Source organism: Canis lupus, chromosome 27 (genome assembly GCF_003254725.2).
Source record: "Canis lupus dingo isolate Sandy chromosome 27, ASM325472v2, whole genome shotgun sequence".
Classification (NCBI taxonomy): domain Eukaryota; kingdom Metazoa; phylum Chordata; class Mammalia; order Carnivora; family Canidae; genus Canis; species Canis lupus.
The window spans coordinates 20662109-20683665 of record NC_064269.1 but is presented as its reverse complement, the minus strand read 5'-3'; the positions used below and the strand labels follow the sequence as shown (position 1 = coordinate 20683665).

The following is a 21557-nucleotide window of genomic DNA, read 5'->3' as shown; positions in this document are numbered from 1 at the left end:
ACTCGTCCCTGTTCAAATTGCATATCCAGATTTTCTTTACATGCTTCAACCAAAACAACATGTTAGAATAGTTTAGATGCAGAAGCAGATATGGCAACTCAGAATTTGCAAAATCTTTCTGTTCTCACTAATTACTTTTTTGTTTTGGAAAATGCAGTTAATTTCCATAAAAACTATATTAATGTATTTACATATAATGGATTTATTATTATTATTGTAAAATAAATGAATACTTGTTTCTCAATTTTAATGGATACCATCCACATGACCAAGAGTTCTTTGGAATCCTCAATAGTTTTTAAGATCAATAAAGGGGTCTTGAGACCAAAAGGTTTGAGAACTGCTGTCTCAAAAGAAAGATAAGACAGGATGATCCCTTTACTTTGCTAAGATTGGTTAAGCGTAGGTAAAAGGAGAAGATGCTTACATCAAATAGTGATAGGATAGATACATCCTAAAAGTGGTTACATTTTTCCTTTTACTCTCTTCTCCTGTAGTTGATGTCTGTTATGGCTTGGTATTTTATGTTAATTGTCTTATCATAGCAGGAAGCATTCTGACAATATGGATGAGCCTCCTAAGTCACATAACCCTGTTGAGGGTGAAAGTGGAGCATTTGCTTGTCAGTTATACAGACTATTTACATTCATCATGTTTATGTTTCAGATCCAGAACTGGCTAAACTTGGAAAATTCTTCTTAAATTATAATTTTCTTTTACCACAATTCAAAATTTAAGAAAATCTGTAGATACTATGGTCATATCTATGATCTTGAAATTTTTTTTAAAAGATTTTATGTATTTATTCGTGAGAGACACAGGCAGAGGGAGAAGCAGGCTCCATGCAGGGAGCTCGACATGGGACTCGATTCCAGGTCTCAGGATCACACCTTGGGCTTAAGGTGGTGCTTAACTGCTGAACCACCCAGGCTGCCCTATGATCTTGAAATTATTGTTCTCAGCCCACGGTGAAGAAATTGCTTACTGAAGACAAGTCTTTAAAAAAAAAATCCAATAAGAGATTGAATATGCACTTTAATTTTGGAGGAGAGTTAAGTTCCACCATGACATAGGATGCCCTTTTAGATGGTGGGTTATTCTCAGGGCTTCAGCAAATAATGCAGAACAGTACAGTAAATTTCTATCCTTCCTAAGAGCCCTGCTGGGAGAGATTTCTTCCTAACCCTGGCTGAGGCTCTGTTATTTATTAGAGGGGTTAAGCTTAATTCCCTTCATTTGTACTTATTCTTTCTAACAATGGTTGATACACAGGAATTCAGAAAGACTTTTTCAGGTTTGAGATGCAAGTTCAATATCAGCCTTTTTTTCAGGTTGGCCAAATCAAAACAAAGGAACTAAACAACTAGTATTGGCAACTAGTATGCTGCCAACTAAAGCATACCATGCAGAGTGCAGGACTTTATATATGGTGACTGAGCATTGAATTTTACTCCCATAGTTTAGCTGGAAATTAGATGGAGCCATTGAAAAATATCAGAAGCACTGGCTTTAAGTTCAATGTATATAAGTTGAGCTTAGGAAAGGTAGAATCTTACTAGGCAGTCTCCTGATTATTGCTGCAAGAACTTCTTGGTTGAAAGATTATTGACACATAACCTTTGAACAGCTCTTTAATACCTGGAAGACAGAAGACATAATGACTTGGTTCATAGGCTGTGGGTTTGAACCCTGACTATACCACTTACCAGACGTGTGACCTTGGTTAAGGTACATTACTACTCTGTCTCAGATACTCTATCTATAAACTAAGGACAATAATGACCTCCCTTACAGAATTATGTGGTTGATATGAATAATACATGTAACATATTCATGATGAAACTCAAAATTCTTAAGAGGTCTTTTTTGTCCATTGAAGAAAAATACAGGCTTTGGATTGCCAGCTGCATTAGTCATTTTTATTTACCTTCTAGAAAAAAGGATAGGAGTGGCTGAGGTACACCTTTCCTTTGAAGTCCTTTGAAGGGAAAAACTTGTTTCAGCTTGTTGACTCTTACTACAGTGCTAAAATATGTATAGTCTTTCATCAGCAGATATTTGAGAACCAAAACTTTTACACTTTAGGAGCATTGCTTTATCTATGAAATGTTAGTTTCTCTTAGTGAACTTCACCAAAGACGTGAAATTCAGTATCTGTATTTATAAATCTGATCTTTAAGCCCAGATGATTATCCATGCTCAAAAAATGTAAAATTTTACTCTATCCTCATTTTTAATTTCTTCCCATTTTCTCCTCACTCAATGCATTATTCACAACTCCTTACCCACCCACCCACAAACACGTATACAGATACACACACACACACACACTCAGATAATACCACATTGATAACCACTGAGTGCATGTTCCCATTTATATGAAATGTCTGGAACAGGCTAATCTATTAAGACAGAAAGTAGATTAGTGATTATCTAGGCCTGGAGATATGGGGGATTGGAAAGTGATGGCTGAGGGTTATGAGATTTTTTTTGAGGCAATGAAAATGTTGTAAGATTGATTGTAGTGACAGACACCCACCTTTTTGAATATATTAATAGCCATTGGATTGTATACTTTCAGTAGGTGAACTGTATAGTAAGTAAATTGTATCTCAATGAAGTTGTTTAAAAAGCTAACAGAAGGAGGAAAATGGAATGATAATAGTGTGGTACAAGACAAGGCAAGAAAGGAGAAATAAAGGAATAAAAACTGATGGACAAATAAAAAAACTGGTGGAAACGGTACAGTTAAACCCAAGCATTTCAGTAATTACATTAATTTGGACTAAGATGCTCTGAAAAAAGGAATATGGAAATGCAAGGACCAAGAACGAAGGAGACAATCATGGAAGTAAGAGATTGGAACTTTAAATTATCATATATCAAGAATAACTTTAAAGCTTCAATAAAACTGTAATATTGGGGCAAAAATAGGCAAAGAGAATGCTGAATTTAGACTAGGTCTAAGTATATATAGTCACATGGTTTACAGGCAAGAGCCCATTGGAATTCAGCAGGGGAAAGGGTGGTCATTTCAATAAGTGGTGCCAAATCAACTGAATACCTATATGGAAAAAATTAACCCTTATCTCTGCCTAAAAAGTTCCTTTGAGATGATCAAAGATCTGAATGCATCCCAAATAAAGCTTTTCAAGAAAACAAAGGAAAAAATCGTTTCTCGTCCTTTTGGCTAAGCTTAAGTGAAGAAAACAAAGGAAAATGTCCTCATGACCTTGGTGTAGACAAAAATATCTTAAGCTGTCCATAATAGAGAAGACTGACAAATTATACTTCATTAATGTTAAAAACTTATATTTATCAAAAGATGGAATCAATTGAGTAGAAATATAAACAATAGACTGGAAGAAGATATTTTTGGTAAATGTATCTGACAAAGGATTCATCATGGATCATAAAAACTCCCACACTGATTTAAAAAAACCCAAACAACCCAATATCTAATAATGAGAAAAATTTATGCCTCACAGAAAGAAGATGTCCACATAGTAAGTATAAAGGGTGCTCATTATGCTTAAATATCAAGAAAGCAAATATAAACCATAATGGAATACCAAGGGTGAAATACCTGAATGTTAACACCAAGGTTTGATGAGAATATGGAGCAAAACGGAACTCTCATACATTGCTCATGGCAATGCAAATTTGTACAACCACTTTGAAAAATTCTTTTAGCAGTATTTACTAAAGCCAAAGTGCATATACCTTAGGACCCAGCAGCTTCACTTTTGAATATGACACCAACAGACATGAGTGCTCATAACCATCAAAAGCTATGTTCATAGTGGCATTATTTGTAATAGCTCCAGCCAACCATGTCCACTATGAGTTGAATAGATAAATAAGTTATGAATGAATGATAAAGTGGTATGATAATAATAATATGCCAATAAAAATGAGTAAGCCACTATTCCATTAAATAGCATGGATGAAATTCGCATACAAAATACTAAAAGAAGCCAGACATAAAGGAGTATTATTATATAATACCATTTATATGAAGCTCAAAACAAGCAGAACTGATCTGTGATATGTATACTACATGTATGTTACATAAAGATGTGTAAACGTTCATCAAGCTGCATATTTAAGATTTGTGCACTTAACTACATGTAAGTTACCTCAAAAGTAAATAAATAAGTTGGTTGAGAGTTGTATCTCTGTATCAGTACACAGAATGATGGTGAACAAAATAAACTTGACATTTGATCTTAAAAGTATCAATAAGGATTCTTAGGTGGAACATGTGAATGGAATATGGAATTTAAGTAATACTTAGGTCAAAAATATATAATACATTGTAAGGAATAATAGCATTAACAAAGTACTTATTTACAGAAGAAGCAACAACTAGAAAATAGAAGGAAGTTGGAGAGGATTTGGGCTGTTTGCATTGCCTAAACAACTTCAGGGAGAATACTGTAGTCATAAAAGTTGTTAGTTTCCTGGGAGGAAGATGCCATGTTTCTTTCTTTCTATGTGTTGTCAGAATAATAGAAATAACCCCAGATATTTCCAACCTTTAACCTTGAATACAGAGACTTGTATTAACACACTTGCCAAAGTGTTAGAAGGGCTGAAAGGGCAGAGGTGAAAGGATGCTACCTGGATAACAATAACCCCAGGAAGATGCCAGCCCCTGAGGCTGGAGGAGCAGAAGAGAAAGGGGTGTCGTGTCGCCCAGATCCCATGAGTGCTGCTGAGGCTTCTGGAGCACCACTGCTGCCAGTGCTGTGATGCAACCACTGCAGCTGCTGCCCTGCAGGAAGCCAGGAGTCCCATGGATGGTTCAGGATGCTGGAAGCCACAGTCCCATCTGTGCTGACAGCCTGGCTGCTGCTCTTGCTGCTGTTGCTGCAACTGCGCCACTATTATAGCAATCTGCAGCTGCCTGGAATGGTCTGCTATTGCCACTGCCCAAGCCAGAGCATAAGAAGGGAAACAAGAGCTCCTCTCCTTTTCCTGCTTTCTAACCTCTGGCCAGGGCCTCCAGTGCCAGCCCTGATCAGGAACCAGCTGATGAGACAGTCTGGGAAATGGAGCATTAGGCTTCCAGGTCCCGAGGTATAGATGGGAGGATGGCATGGAGTTGAGCCAACAAATAACTAGAACAATACTCTATTAAGGATGGTCAAAGCTGAGTTAAAATGAAATCCATTTCTCTACTTCAGAATTTTCCAGGGGCACCTGGGTGACTCAGTCAGTTTAGCAGCACCTTTGGCTCAGGTCAGGATCCTGGGGTCCTGGGATCTCCAGCTCCGCATCAGGCTTTTTGCTCACCAGGGAGTCTGTTTTTCTCTCTCCCTCTGCCCTGCTCCTGCTCTCTCTCTCACTTTCTCTCATAAATAAATAAATAAATAAATAAATAAATAAATAAATAAATAAATAAAATCTTTAAAAAAAAAAAAAAAGAATTTCCCAAAACCTTTAATAGGCTACTGTGCTTTGAGATTTTTCAAAAGGGAGTTCTAGTTTCCAGTGCTTCTTCATTTTACATGACTAAAGACCTGTTTTACCCCCAACAGAACACATTTTTCACATCTCAAAGTAGGACCTCAGAGGAGGATAAAAAACAGGGACAAGAGCAAAAATACTATTGTTGAAGTGTAATAAGGACATAGGCAGGAAGATTACATAAAAGATGCTTTCCTAACATAAACTATAAACACTGCAGAGGGACAAGTTAGAGTGGTAAGGTAAGAATCCAAATATACTAACATTCTAAAAACCAGTTGTGCTCAAGGAATAACACTGACAAATCCTTAAATTTCTTTTTTTTTTTTGTATATTTTTTATTGGAGTTCAATTTGCCAACATATAGTATAACGCCCAGTGCTCATCCTGTCAAGTATCCCTTCAGTGCCCATCACCCCATCCCCCTGCCCACCTCCCCTTCCACTACCCCTTGTTCGTTTCCCAGAGTTAAGAGTCTCTCATGTTAATCCTTACATTACTTGGATATTTTTCTATCAGTCATTTACTGTTTGGGGAGCTCAGTACATGAACATCTCTTTTAGGCAGGGAGAATCACAAGGAAGAAATAAGGAATGGAGGGCTCTGATGCATTACATGGAAGCTGAAAGTAAATGAGTCTTTCTGGTTAGTAGTTAATTCTGGTTACGTCAGTATAGTTACTGTATCTACAGAGGGGCCATGAGTTAAAGGAAGGAGAATGAGTGTCCAGAGGCAGCAGATGCCAGCAGCACAGCTGTGACTCTCCAGCAGGTCAGTGCCAGTAGAACATCCAATGCAGATGATTCTTAACAGCATTTCGGCTGTGCTTTGTCCACTTCCATTCCTGCCCAAGACTGTCTTTTCAGCTTTCTTGCCTAATGTGTGACCTTTAACACTTCCAAGAATTAGTTTTCTCCTTAACTGGATTAGATTTATTCTCTTTGTTTGCAGCCAAGAACTCTGAACTATTATTTGAAAGTAGAGAAAATCAAAGGGAAAACTTACATTCTAACTTGTTTCTGAGAAAGGAAAGATTGGTTCTGTGGGAGAAAGCTTTGGAAAGAATTGTATTTCTAGTAGCAAAGCAGGTTTACAAAGATTCAAACATCATATGTAAAAGAAAAAAAAAAGAAAATTCAAAAATAATAATTGTATAAATGTGAGTAATTTTAAAAAAGCAGGAGAGATATATAAAAGCATGACTGTGATAAAATGCTCTCTGATGTAGAAGAGTGGGTAAGAGAATGAAAAGAAAGGAATCTGTCCCACACAAATGTGTCTGTAAGAAGAATGTAGGTATTATGTTCCCCTCCAGGACTCCATCTTCAGGGCCAATGTACTCCTTTCCAAGCTGCTGGGAATATTAGCTATTGCTGGCTCACAGGTGCATCCCTCATTTGAAATTGCTTTAGGCTGCAGGGGGCTGACCTGACCTCAGTTGACAGCTCTCCCAGATGTGGCTTATGCAGGAATAAAAAAAGGCAAAAAAAAAAAAAAGCCTTTTCCTAATTTGGGATAATTATAGTGCAGTCTATAAAAATCTGAGGCCTCATTCATGACCACTTCTCCCACTGCCCAATCCTGCCTTCCTCATTCCTTACAGGTTTATCTCCTGAGATCACTCTTCAGCAATTTCCTGTAGGAAACTCCTCAGAAACTATTTCTAGGGAATCCAATGTAAAGCAGAGATTAAAGTATAGAATAAACATAAGTTTATGAATATTCTTTATTTTTAAAAATATTTTACTTATGTGTTTATTTAGAGACACAGCATGAGTGGGAGGAGGAGCAGAGAGGGAGAGAGAGAATCTCAAGCAGACTCTGCTCTGAGTTGTGGAGCCCTCACTGGGCTCAGTGTCACTACCCTGAGATCATGGCCTGAATCAAAATCAAGAGTTGGATGCTCAACCAACTGAGCCACCCAAGTGCTCCATTATTCTTAGTAAAAATAGACTTTTAAATCACAGTCTGAATAAGTAAAGGACAGGCCCACTTTTGGGGAAAGACAGTATAATGTTAGATGAAGGCAAAACTCATGGACTCCATGAACACCATGGTCCCTACCATATGTAGAACTTTATGATTATCAGTTTGCTCAATTTCTATTTTTTCTTCAGTTTCTCTAGCAAGGATTGTCTTCAATCTGTAGAGGGAAGAACAATCAGCCTAAAGAGAAAGCTCAGTCCAATTAAGACAAGTAAGATAACAAGAGCACCCCATTGCATTTTTAAATGAAATCAATAATAGGCATCCCTGGGTGGCGCAGCGGTTTGGCGCCTGCCTTTCGCCCAGGGCGCGATCCTGGAGACCTGGGATCGAATCCCACGTCGGGCTCCCGGTGCATGGAGCCTGCTTCTCCCTCTGCCTGTGTCTCTGCCTCTCTCTCTCTGTGTGTGACTGTCATAAATAAATAAAAAATTTAAAAAAATCAATAATAAAAAGAAGATAGATGCTCATTGTAAGAATGTGAGCCAGAGCCGTCATCAGCTCTGTCATATGAAAAAGTCCTTCCTGGAGTAGGTCAGAATGAAGTCAAGAAGCTGAAAAAATTAGAGATAAGGACTAGGAGAGAGTTCTGGAGACTCAAGTCCATTAGATTATAGCATGATCCCTGCCCTTTTCAATTACATAAATAAGCACCCCCCCCCTTTTTTTTTGCTTAATTGAGTTCCAGTTGAGTTTTTTCTTTTCAATAAAAAGGCTTGAAAAATAATAAATTCATAGATGAGGATTCTGGTGTTCATTAATTTATAAGAAGTAAACAGCAGATTCAGGCATCTGAGCCACACACCCATTCTTTCTGTTTGCCTCTGTTGATCAGTATTTCTCAATTTATCATCTGCTGAAAGGTACCAGGGTCCTATAAGATAATCCCCTATGTAGATTTTATGATTGTTCCTACTTATTTGCTCCTGTCTCAGTAAGAATATAAATCCTTGTAGCTTCACTGCGTGTGAATATGCATTTCTGTCTATGAAGCCCACTATGGGGTATTCTTAGGCTCAACTCAGAATTGATGCACAAAACTACCATTGGCCACTTTGGCATCAGATTCACTCAGAAAAAAATAGGACAGGAACCACAGTTTGCCAGCAGGGCAGCATCAGTTGCCCCTCTTTCATGGTAAATCAAATCACACAGGAATAACTGTGTGATAACTCAGGAATAACTCAAATGCAGGAAGATGAGATCCATCTGGGGCAGGTGCAGAAATCACTCTGACTTAGAGTCTCGTTCCCCAGAGGAGTCAATATTTCTTGCAATAACTTAAGAAACAGAGCTTCTAAATCCCCTCAAGGACATGCCCAGTTAAACACTCACCACATTCAGGGAAGCTAAAAGCTACATAGCCTCTAGTAGGTATCTATAGGGCATTTATAGTTCCTCCCAGTCAGAGACCATTTTTATTATAAGCATTGTTGCAGAGGAATATTGCTAATACGGAACTCTAACCTGGGATTTCAGGGGAAACAAAGCTAATGAGATAAATAAAGGTCAAATTCTTTAGCAGTAGAGAAAATGTCTTGTTAACCTTTTATCCAAACTGCCACACCTGAGAGTGGGTTTGATCCTATAACTTGCCTGACCTATAGAATTTAAGTGGGGTGACTCTTGCCCTTTCCAAGCAGAAGGCTTATGAGCCATTGCATTGTTCCACTTTTACCTTCTTCCCTCTGCCAAGAGACAAGGGTAGGGGCAACACTTTTGGCCTTTGAACCCAAATGAAGAAGACATTTGGAGCAGCGCCATAAAACAGAGCTGCAGTGGAATCTGGTAGATTTTGCAGCTGCCAGAAAACTTCCAAGACAGGTAAAGATTTATCGTTGTAAGCCAGTGTTAATTGGAGAGTTGTTTGTTATTCCAGAATAACCTATTTATGATTAATATATCCCCTTTAATTTTTAAATTTATTTTTTATTTTTTTATTTTAAAATTTTAATTCCAATATAGTTAACAGTGTTCTATTAGTTTCAGGTGTACAATATAGTGGTTTAACAATTTTATATACTACTCAGTGCTCATCAAGACTAGTGTACTCTTAATCCCCTTGGCCTATTTCACCCATCTTCCCACCCCCTCTGGTAACCATCTGTTTATTCTCTATTTTCTCTTGTTGTTGTTATTTTTTCCTTGTTGTTGTTATTACCTATATTTAAGAGTGTGTTTTTTGGTTTGTCTCTTTTTCCCCCTTTGTTTTCATTCTTAAATTCCACATGAGTGAAATCATATGGTATTTATCTTTCTCTGAAAGACTTCTTTTTCTTAGCATCATACTCTCTAGATCCAACCATGCTGTTGTAAATGGCAAGATTTCATTCTTTATGGCTGAATAATATTTCATGACAGACAGACACACACACACACCGCCTCTTCTTTATCCATTCATTTATTGATGGATATTTGGGCTGTTTTCATAATTTGGCTATTATAAATAATGTCTCAAAAACCAAAGAATGCATGTACCTTTTCAAAATAGTGTTTCTCATATTCGTTGGGTAAACATAGAGTGGAATGTATTCCCTTCCAAAAGATGTAGGGTGGGTTTTATCACTCTCCAAGCAGGAGTCCTTGAGGAGAGACTGTCAACTAAACTAGTTCTTTATTGTGTTATAGCTTTAATTCTGGCAATAATCCATAATTTGAGAAGTTGATGTAAAGTTTTCCCCATTTTTGAGCACTTTGACTCTTAGGACAATTCATGTAATACCTGAAAAACACCATATATGTGGATTGTGACATTTTATTGCTCTAATTCATCTTCCTGACTAAAAGAACTATCAACTAGGTATAAAATTGTCAATTTAGTAACTACAAAGGTAAATAGAAAAGCCTAATGTGGTAGCAACTTCAAGAAACTATTAATTACCTCTAGTTGAGGGAACAAAGTCAAGAGGCTGGAATTACTAAAATGCAGAAACTTAGAGGAGGGTTCCTGGGAGCAGAAACTCAGCTGCGTGAGGAGGCAGGTACTGCTCAGTGGTGCTGGTGTCTCTGAGTTTGGAGGAAGTGCCTCATTGAGTTGGGACCCACCTCTGAGAAAGAATCTGGTGCCTGGTGTCCTTAAGGGGGCACAATGCAACTAGTTCTTCAAGCGTTGGGAAAACCACAAACTAGATCTAACTGCTGCTACAGTTAGAACCACAACAGGAAGCACACAGGAAGGAGCAAGTCCCTTCCCTGTTGTCGGAACTTAACAAAGAGCCCGCTGGCAAAGCTGAATCTTGGTTTGTAGAGTTCCAGCAAACCCCACTGTGATGAGTGCACAGGGATACATACCTGGCTAAGAGGATGAGTAAGAGGATGAGTGTTGTCCTTGCCAAGCACTAAGCCTCTGTGTGGACCTGTGTCAGCCTGGTGTAGAATTGTCTTCTAATTGCACACAGGTGCCATGTAGGCTAGTGCACCCAACGCTAGCAATCAATCTTCCATCATTTAACTAGAGGTGAAAAGAATGTATTTTTTTTAAAGATTTTATTTATTATTAGAGCACAAGCAAGGAGGAGGAACAGAGGGAGAAGCTGACTTCCCACTGTGCAGGAAACTCCAGGCGGAGCTCCGGGTGGGGATGATCCAGGACCCTGATAACATGACCTCAGCCAAAAGCAAATGCTTAACCGACTGAGCCACTCAGGTGCCCCTGAGAAGAATGTATTTTTATTGTAGTGTTCCAGGCAACTTTATAAACTTTTTACAGTCATATATAGCCTTTCCTTGTATGCTATCAAGTATTTGTGCAGATTTCTTTGAATTGAAATCTTCTCTATTCCTCTATTTTTTCTCAAATTGACTACTGCTTTTGATATTAAATGTAGCTTGGGTTTCTTCTTATTCTCTTATGCTGGACTCATGCTGTACACCCAGAAAGAGGCTTTTCTGTACCCAGTTTCCTTATATTTTTTTCTCCTGTTGTCATTTCACTGGAGTTGGGGTGGTAAGCCACTTTGCTCTTGCCCTTTCTCTTTTAGCCAGGCTTACCATATCCTATCAATGGTTTGACATTTTCTTTCTTTTTTTAAAAAATTTTTTTTCAAGACTATTAGTCTTTTTTTTAAGTTTTATTTATTTATTTTATGATAGACATAGAGAGAGAGAGAGGCAGAGACACAAGAGGAGGGAGAAGCAGGCTCCATGCCGGGAGCCTAACGTGGGACTAGATTCCAGGACTCCAGGATTGCGCCGTGGGCCGAAGGCAGGCGCTAAACGGCTGAGCCACCCAGGGATCCCTGGTTTGACATTTTCATTAAAGATTTAAATGAGGGCTTAGATGAAATTATTTTCAAATGTGCTGATGACACAAAAGTTGGGAGTGGTTAGCTAAAATAACATATAGTAAAATCAGGATTCCCAGTGAATTCTGTAGATACGTATGCTGTGTTGACAGCAAAAAGATGAAAATTATGAGTTAAAGGAAAAGCCTGGTAGAATTTGAAACAAGGATAAGATAAAAAAATGGAGTAAAAGAACTGAAATAAAGACAAACTTATATTCTTTCAACCCTGATGCCAATACTACTTACGAGGTAACTTTTTTTTTTAGATTTATTTATTCATGAGAGAGAGGGAGTGGCGCAGAGACACAGGCAGAGGGAGAAGTAGGCTCCATGCAGGGAACTTGACATGGGACTCGATCCTGGGTCTCTAGGATCAGGCCCTGGGTTGAAGGCGGCACTAAACCGCTAAGCTACCCGGCTGCCCGAGGCAACTTTAGAAAGGTTGGTGCACAGTAGTTCTCCATAAACGTTTGCATAACTCAATATTTGACAAAAGATGGAACTGGATCATGAATAAAATTAAGGGGAAAAATACAGTCATTTTTCTTACCAAACCACTTTATGAAAATTCTGAGGAAATATGGAGAATTATATATAGATATATGTAGGCCTACAACAAAATATTAATAGAAATTATCTCTGGCTCAGGGCCAGTAAATTTTCATTTTATTTTGCTGCTAAAAACCTTTTTCTTCTCTATTGTACATGCGTTAACTTTGTAATAAGAATAAACTGCAATCAAACAAACCCAATAGATAAAAACTAAATGAAAACTGACCAAACATATTTAGAGTTTCAGGAAAATTTTTATAGAAGAATTATCTTCTTTACAATGTTTCAAAATAAATAATAAAGCAACAATTTTTGGAGCTAAAGATTATCTTATGCACTTCATTAAATGAAACATAAGTAAGGAGTCATTTGATCTAGGGTTACAGATTTCTAAAGAGAATTTAAAAGAATAAATTGGAAATCTATAATAGCTATATTTATGGAATAGACTGCAAATAAGAATCCATGAAACATCTTTTTTTTATATAGAAAACATTTTAAAATGGTAATTCATTTGACAGAGAAGCAAAATGGTGAAAAAATGCTGGTTTTGTTTTCACTCTTTTTTCTCACCTGGATAATTTATGGAAATACCCAGCCGGTTGGTGAGGGAACCTCTAAAATGGATAGTGCTTAGATGAGCAATGATAAATATTTCCTATCAGATGAAAAGGAATACTTTTGGTGGGGAAAGGCTCAAAATGAAATTTTGTTCTGCTCACCTTAGAATTAATAAATAGGCTGTGCAACTTACCACAATGTTATGAAAAGAGATTAAATCTTGGGTTATAGATCCAGCCAATTTTGGTTCTTGACATGTCGTTTGTTTCCTCAGATGCTTTACCTGTTCCTCCAGTCTAGGTGAGGATCCTATTGTTTCACTCTTTAGGATTGTATTCTTTTTTTTTTCTTCATAACATGAACCTCAATTCATAATTATACCCCCATTAGTGTGATTATTTGATTAATATCTGAATGCCCCATTTGACAATCAGCTCCGTAATAGTAGAGGCTGTGTCTATTTGTGCTCATCATGGCATCTGAGAGCCTAAGTGACTGAAACACAGTAAGCCCTCAAACATTTATTAAATAAATAAATAAGTGAATGCTGTTAAGTGTAAGCAATTAGAATTGATTCCTGGGAGTGACAGGCAGGAGGAGGCAGAAGGAAAAATCAGAGTTAACTTTTTAGACACTATAAAAAATAGTTTAAAGGTATTCCTTGGAGATTTACCAGCGGGAGATAAAAAGCCAATACATTTAAGGGAAACAGCATATCAGAATGAATATGAAAAACTCAGCTTTCCAGAAAAATTTGATAAATTTCTTATATAGATTGAAGAAGTGTAATACTTTCTATTTTGAGCTTTAGTTGAGTGTTTTTTCTACAAGATTATTACCTTTTATATGGCATAAAGAGAGCTATCTGTTTTTGTGAGTAAAATATTTTCCTAACCTATTATCACTAGTTAACAAACTGTCTTTACACTGTAAGGTTTGAAATAGAAAGGCTCATTGAAAATTTCAGTAAATGGAGAAATTAGATAACAAGAGAAAGAGGCTTTGCCTGAATTTTTTAAAAAAACTCTTTGTAGTTTACTGTGCTTTCTTTACTGATTCTTGGTAGATTTTCTAAGATTTTTGACATTGTTTATGCCTTATTCAATACTTATAAATAAAAAAGTACTTCTTGTCTCACCATCTATAGCTTTGGGGAAAAAATACTATAAGATTTCCACTGCAGGTGAACATTTTTATTCACTCTGGAAAACTGGGTCATCTTCTTTTCAGAACTTCTTTTTTTTTTTTCTAAATCTGAGAATATATTCAAGGGAAGCAAGGTGGAAAGTTTTCAACAGGCTAGGAGGGAGTTCCCAAGAGGGACAAAAGAAGTAATATGTCTAGAGGTTGCAGAGTTATAAAGGTTGAAATAACTTTCTAGTCTTAAAAAAGGTATGTCAATTAGAAGTTAATAGCTGATTTAGTTAGAGACAGAAATTAGTTTCTTTGTTTTGTGGGAGAACAAAAATGAATTTCCATTCAAGTATGACTTCCATCTGCCAGAAGACAGGTTGACTACCTGGTAAATGTGACAGAGAGATAAGCTTGGAGAATTTGTGGGACTGTCACTTGCTTGGTTTCACTACTTCAGGATTGTTTCCCTAGATTTAAGACAGTTGAAGCAATGTACTCTGAATATCAACCTAGATTATTCTGTACATGACCTCAAAACTGAGAGAAAACGCAGGGTGAGAACTGGCAAACTGAAACCCACGTATTGGAAAATACTCAAGGATGGTTCCAAGCAAATATTCTCAAAGATGTCTTTGTTGCTCTTACTTTTTAAAAAAAAAAGATGAAATTGTCACTTTATTCATTCAATCATTCATTCAAATATTTATTAGCTGATATTAAGTGCCAGGAACATCCAAAAGTGAGTAAGGCAGGTCCCAGCCCCTGAGGCTTTTAGAATCTATTGGAGGAAGCAGGTTCTGTCAGAATCATGCTCTTCCTTTTTTTTTCGGGGGGGGGGGGGGTTAAAATTTAAATTCAATTAATTAACATATAGTGTATTGTTAGTTTCAGAGGTAGAGTTCAGTAATACATCAGTCTTATACCCAGTGCTCATCACACCATGTGCCCTCCTTAATGCCCATCACCCAGGTACCCCATCCTCCCCACCCTCTCCATTTACTCTCAGTTTGTTCATGATTATGAGTCTCTTGTGGTTTGTTTCACTCTCTTATTTTGCCTTGTTTTATTTTTCCCTTCCTTCCCCTATGATTCTGTTTTGTTTCTTAAATTCCACATATGGGGGATCCCTGGGTGGCGCAGCGGTTTGGTGCCTGCCTTTGGCCCAGGGCGCGATCCTGGAGACCCGGGATCGAATCCCACATCGGGCTCCCGGTGCATGGAGCCTGCTTCTCCCTCTGCCTGTGTCTCTGCGCCTCTCTCTCTCTCTCTGTGACTATCATAAATAAATAAAAATTAAAAAAAAAATTAAAAAAAAATTCCACATATGGGTGAGATCACATGATAATTGTCTTTCTCTGATTGATTTATTTCGCTTAGTATAATACCCTCTAGTTCCATCCACATCATTGCAAATGGCAAGATTTCATTTTTTTGAAGGCTGATTAGTATTCCATTGTAGATATATATCACATCTTCTCTATCCATCTGTCAATGGACATCTGGGTTCTTCCCATAATTTGGCTATTGAGGACATTGCTGCTATAAATATTGGGGTGCAGGTGCCCCTTCAGATCACTACGTTTGTATCTTTGGGGTAAATACCTAGTAGTGCAATTGCTGGGTCATAGGGTAGCTCTATTTTTAACTTTTTAAAGAACCTCCATACTGTCCTCCAAAGTGGCTGCACCAGTTTGCATTCCCACCAATAGTTCAAGAGGGTTCTCCTTTCTCCACATCCTTGCCAACGTTTCCTGACTTGTTAATTTTATCATTCTGAGAGGTGTGAGTGGTATCTCATTGTGGTTTTGATTTGTATTTCCCTAATGCTGAGTGATATTGAGCATGAGTGTCTGCTGGCCATTTGTATGTCTTCCTTGGAGAAATGTCAGTGTCTTCTGGCCATTTCTTGATTGGACTATATGTTCTTTGGTTGTTGAGTTTGATAAGTTCTTTTTCTTTTTATAGAATTTTAAAAAATTATTTGAAGAGAAAGACTGAGACAGATACAGTGACAGAAATTGCAAGAGAGAGCACAAGTGGAAAGGATAGGGAGAAGTAGACTCCCCACTGAGCAGGAAACCTGACATGCACTGGATCCCAGGACCCCAGGATCATGTCCTGAGCTGAAGGCAGATGCTTAACTGAGCCACTCAGGTGCCCCTTGATAAGTTCTTTATAGATCTTAGATACTTGTCCTTTATCTGATAAGGCTTTTGCAAACATCTTCTCCAATTCTGTTGATTGTCTTTTGGTTCTGTTTCCTTTCCTGTGCAAAAGCTTTTTATCTTGATGAAGTCCCAACAGTTCATTCTTGCTTTGGTTTCCCTTGCCTTCGGAGACATATCTAACAAGACGTTCCTGTGGCCGAGGTCATGAGATTGCTGGCTGTGTTCTCCTCTAGGATTTTGATGGATTCCTGTCTCACATTTAGGTCTTTCATCCATTTCTAGTCTATTTTTGTGTATAGTGTAAGAAAATAGTCTAGTTTCATTCTTCTGCATGTGGCTGTCCAATTTTCCCAACACCATTTGTTGAGGAGACTGTCTTTTTTCCATTGGATATTCTTTTCTACTTTGTCAAAGATTAGTTGACCACAGAGTTGAGGGTCCATGTCTGGGTTCTCTGTTCTGTTCCATTGATCTTGGTGTCTGTTTTTGTGCCCTTCCTTTTGTGACCATCTTTATCATGCAGGGCTTATTTTCTGAATTCTATTTTTAGCTTAGGCTTTTGGTAACTGATGGACTTGGAGACAACAGAATACAATAACAGCTATCATTTATTACTACTTACTAGATGTTTTACATATGTTATCTCATTTAAATCCTGACAACAGGCAGGAATGGGGTCGCCTACAGGGGCGATGTGTGAATTAGAAATACAAATACCTGTGCATGGTGGGATGCTCCACTGACCTGAGTGTAAGTGGGATGTCAGACCCTTTTAATTTCTTCCCTAGGTACTTGTGCAGTTCACAGGCTGCACAACTGCACTCAGCAGAAATGTAGTTAAAAACTAGTTAGCGTTGGGGCACCTGGGTGGCTCAGTCAGTTAAGTGTCTGCCTTCAGCTCAGATCATGATCCTGGGATCGAGCCCCACATTGGCTCCCTGCTCAGTGGGGGGTCTGCTTCTCCCTCTGCCTGCCTCCCCCGCTTGCTCTCTCTCTCTGTGTCAAATAAATAAATAAAATCTTAAAAAAAAACTAGTTAAAGTATTATCAACCTCGTTTCACAAAGAAGAAAACTGAGGTTCAGAGAGATTAAATAACTTACCCAACATCATTGTTAGTAACTGGTGGAGCTTTGACTCAAAGCTACATTAGTCTGGTTCTGAAATCCCATTATCCCTCTGCTATTTCAATTTGCCGCCTTGTTCTTTTGCTGAGGCTCACCAAATCTCCCACTGCTGAGACAATAATGATAGAATTCTCAGAGAGATTCCTATGCATGTTCTCTGTATGGTCTTAGAACCCTTCCCCTTCCATTCTCTCTTATTAACACTGTTTATATAGGTGTCCCTTGCTTTTTGCAAGTTTGTTCTGTGTCACTTCACTTTTTTGAAAGACCTACACTGGTACCTGATTTTGCTAATGAAAAGAAAGCTGAGGATGAGTTTTGCTTTTATGAGAAAAGGCAAAAAGCAAAATAGCATTTTTTTTTCAGCCAGCTGTTTTAAAGGCAGACAGAGTGACACCACCAAGCTCCTTCTCTAGGAACTTCGCATCTCAGCATCAAGCTGCCATAACTTTGAACTGTGTCTGTGAGCATGAATTTTATCTCTATTCATTTGGTGCATCTGTTAGCAAGATGTGTCTTAAGATATCAGAAAAGTATAAGGGTTTTTTTGAGAGGGGCCTGAGAATGCTAAAAAATGTTTCAGGTATATTAATGATAATTGCTTCTTTGCTTTCTGCCTTTCCAGCTTATGAAAGGTTTCATAGGAATGCATTACTTTCGAATAGTGGGGGCAACCTGTAATGTAAATACTTTGTTTTCATTATTGGTGATGCAATTTAAATCCAGGTAACTTAAACAAATGATACAAATGTTACTTTAAGCCCTATATAAATCTTGTGGGTAGAAGTAGCACATTTATGAATTAATATGTGAATGTGTATAAAGACAATTTAATCACTTTTTTTTAAAACATGTTCTGCCCATTTGGAGGATTTCCTCTACCCTGTCTTTCAAGGCCACCCCTGGATGGAAATGTCATGGGCAGCAGACCACTGTCAACATATACCACTTCACCAAGCTGATTCATTTGTGAACAAGCATGGATTTTTCTTCCTTTGCTAGGTGGTCAGAGGGAAACTGTTATGAGGCAGAGATGTCAGACAGCGCACAGCATGGGGATCCTGAGGCCTTGGGTTATCTCTCATGCAGCTTGTTTGTGCTTTCTGTACTTTCTCAAGCATAATCTCCAGCTCTCTTACAATATATTGTTACTAGGCCCACCTCACCCTGTAACTTGGGTTGTTGAGAGCATCCAGCTCATGATGAACACTTCTGGCCACGTGGTCACTTGATTTCCTGAGTGAGGTATTCGAGCTGTATCAGGCCTGGCCCAGTAGCCTTTCAGGAGCTGAACCTTCTGTGATATATAGTTCTCTGGAGCAAATAACACAGCATTGCTTTGAGAACCCTAGATATCTGTACTGCAGTCCTGCCATTGGGAGTTGCCAGAGAGCTCACATGACCTCTCTTCCTCACAGGTACCTCTGCTCCCAGGGGATCTGCTGGCTCATATGACCCAAACAGCAAGGCTTCTTCTACTGAAAACGGCCTGCGGCAGAGCCCTGTCATGTTCTGGGCTCTACTAAAGCTAGAAACCTTCCAAGTCACATTATAGGTGGCTTGAATCAAGTGTCCCTCAGTGTGGAATACTCTTCAAGCAAAACCTAAAGTGGCCTAAAAAGTGGTGTGCTTCTTTCTTACATGTGGGAAGTGAATGATGCAGTAACCTGCCCTTTACTTTGGAGAGAATATTTCTACATTGTCTTGCAGTCATCTGGCAGGGCTTTAGATCTTCAGAGGGTTGATTTCTCACCCTCTGGATTATATATGTCTTATTAGGGCATTAAGAGTACATTATACATCTTGCTTATTAATGTGTATCCTCAAAAGAGTGGACCAATGTAATTTTTATAGAATGTACGTAAAGTACAGCCCCCTATGACAGAAAACAGGAGACTTGGGGCAAGCCTGTGAATGTATACTATTGTATATACTGCTTTTCATCCTGCTTTTTGATTGATATAGAAAGAAATGTACTCACCAGATCAATAACACCATGCTACATGCATGCCTGAGGCTGTGTTAATCTGCTCTAGCAAAGACACTACATCCAGCCTAGGAGCTGTGCGTGGGACTTCTCTTTTATCAAATTAAAGTAGTGTACAATCATTTACAATCTGGTTTTTGTAGATGCCAGGATGGTGTTTAATGAGAACAACACTCCTGCATTTTTTAAATCTTTGAGGTTCATTTTAATCTCTGCCATGCCCCTCTGAGATGTGATACAATATTTTATTTACTGTCTTGACTGGATGGGGACATGGATAGTTTCAGGGCCTTCTACTTAGCCTTTCCTACTACAATAGCTCTTATTCTAAAAAGAAAAAGAAAATAAAACTTGGGTTTTACCACATTCTTTTTTTTAAAAAAAGATTGCACTTCTTTATTTGAGAGAGAGAGAGAGAGAGAGAGCAGGAGCAGGAGAGAGTCACAAAAGAAGAGAGAGAGAAGTAGGTTCCTCGCTGAGCAGGGAGCCCAATGCAGGACTTGATCCCAGGACCCCAGGATCATGGCCTAAGCTGAAGGCAGATGCTTAACCAACTGAGCCACCCAGGTGCCCCATTTCACCACGTTCTATTTTTTTTAAAGATTGTATTTATTTATTCATGAGAGACACACAGAGAGAGGCAGAGACATAGGCAGAGGAAGAAGCAGGCTCCTTGCGGGGAGCCTGATGTGGGACTCCACCCCAGGACCCTGGGATCATGCCCTGAGCTGAAGGCAGTCGCTCAACCACTGAGCCACCCAGGCGTCCTTTACCACATTCTAAAGTTAGAAGAGAGTCATGACTTGAAGCTGGTATTTCAATCTCTAAATTTTATTTTTTTAATTTTTTTTCAACTTTAAATTTTATACAAAGGTTGGTAAGGTCCCCGTCTTTCTTGCCCCAGTGCTCATCCTCTCAATTCACCTTTTTTCCAATCTTTAGTTGTCTTCCAGTACCTCCCTCAGTGTTTGGGCTTAGCACTGGCTCTCTGCCCCAGCCTTCGTTGCTGTGGCCTGCAGGATGCCTGCAGCAACATTCTTAGTCCTGGCAAAGGTGCAGACCAGAAATAGGAGGAATTTGGTGCCCTTGACGAATGGGGAAAAGAGCCATGGATAAATCTTCCTGCCTTATGTCCCTCAGGCAGACAATGATGAGGTCCATTCTACTTGGCTCTTTAGAGAGGTTTCTAGAGAAAACACCTTAGTTTCCCACAGTGGTGAGCAGCATTATGACACACTCACATCTTCGAATTGGGTTTCCTTCTATCCCAGTTCCCTCTTGCATATCCCCACTCCTATTCCCGGGGTGGCGGGGGCTGGGGGCTTTACTAACTAGAGTAACTGCGTGCAAGCTCTTGTTTCAGGATCTACAGTGAGGCACTTTTAATGTTAGATTTATTGGCTTGTTTTGGAAAATCAGACAATACATGTAAGCACTTGGAAAAACTCCTTTAAGATCTGCTACCCAGATCTACTACCAAGCTCTCTAGGCTGTTGTCTATGCATATACTTTTTAAAAAATGGAACCAGGTTTTTAAAACTTATTCTCATTTTAGTTTTTTATTTATTTAATTTTTTATTCTCATTTTTTATATTACAGATATCTTTTCATGTTCTTCATGATCTTTAGAAAATGACTGCATGGGCATAGTATTCTATCATACAGTGCTACAATTGATTCAATATTCTCTTGCCATTTAGACATTAGAGTTGTTTCTCCATTTTGTTATTCTAAAGCAGTGCAATAATTTATATCCTAAAGCTATTTAAGAAGTAGCAATAGGTATGGTATTGTTTGTATGTGGACTCTAAAGAAAAAACCTGATTTCATAGAAACAGGTTGCTAGGGGTAGGGGACAGGGGAAAATAGAAAGAGTAGGTCAAAGGGGACAAACTTTCAGTAATAAGACCATGAACTTCTGAAGGTCTAGTGTATAGCATGGTGACTACATGTCACCATGTATTTTGTACAGATGGTCCCCAACATACGATTGTTAGACTTTCAATTTTTTGACTTTATCATGGTGCAAAGGCAATACACAGTTGGTAGAAACCATAGTTCAGATTGTAAGTTTGGATTTTTACCCTTTACCCAGGGAATATGCAGTATGATCCTCTTTCAATGATGCTGGGCAGTGGCAGCCAATAGACTTACAATCATTGCACATCTGTACAATCATTCTGTTTTTCACTTTCAGTATAGTATTCAATATATTACATGAGATATTCAACACTTGATCATAAAAATCTTTGTGTTTAGATGATTAGCCCAACTGTAGGCTAATGT

General features: G+C 38.4%; 1 long non-coding RNA gene across 9 annotated transcripts in view; it reads left to right on the top strand.

The window, feature by feature from the left end:
* The first annotated feature begins 17465 nt into the window (after window positions 1–17465).
* The window catches only part of LOC112665551 (uncharacterized), a 66383-nt gene continuing 62291 nt past the window's right edge, over window positions 17466–21557 (top strand). For all 9 annotated transcript variants that reach the window (XR_007406425.1, XR_003140455.3, XR_003140450.3 and 6 more), the window contains exon 1: window positions 17466–17747. This is a non-coding gene — a long non-coding RNA (uncharacterized LOC112665551). The remainder of the gene's footprint in view (window positions 17748–21557) is intronic.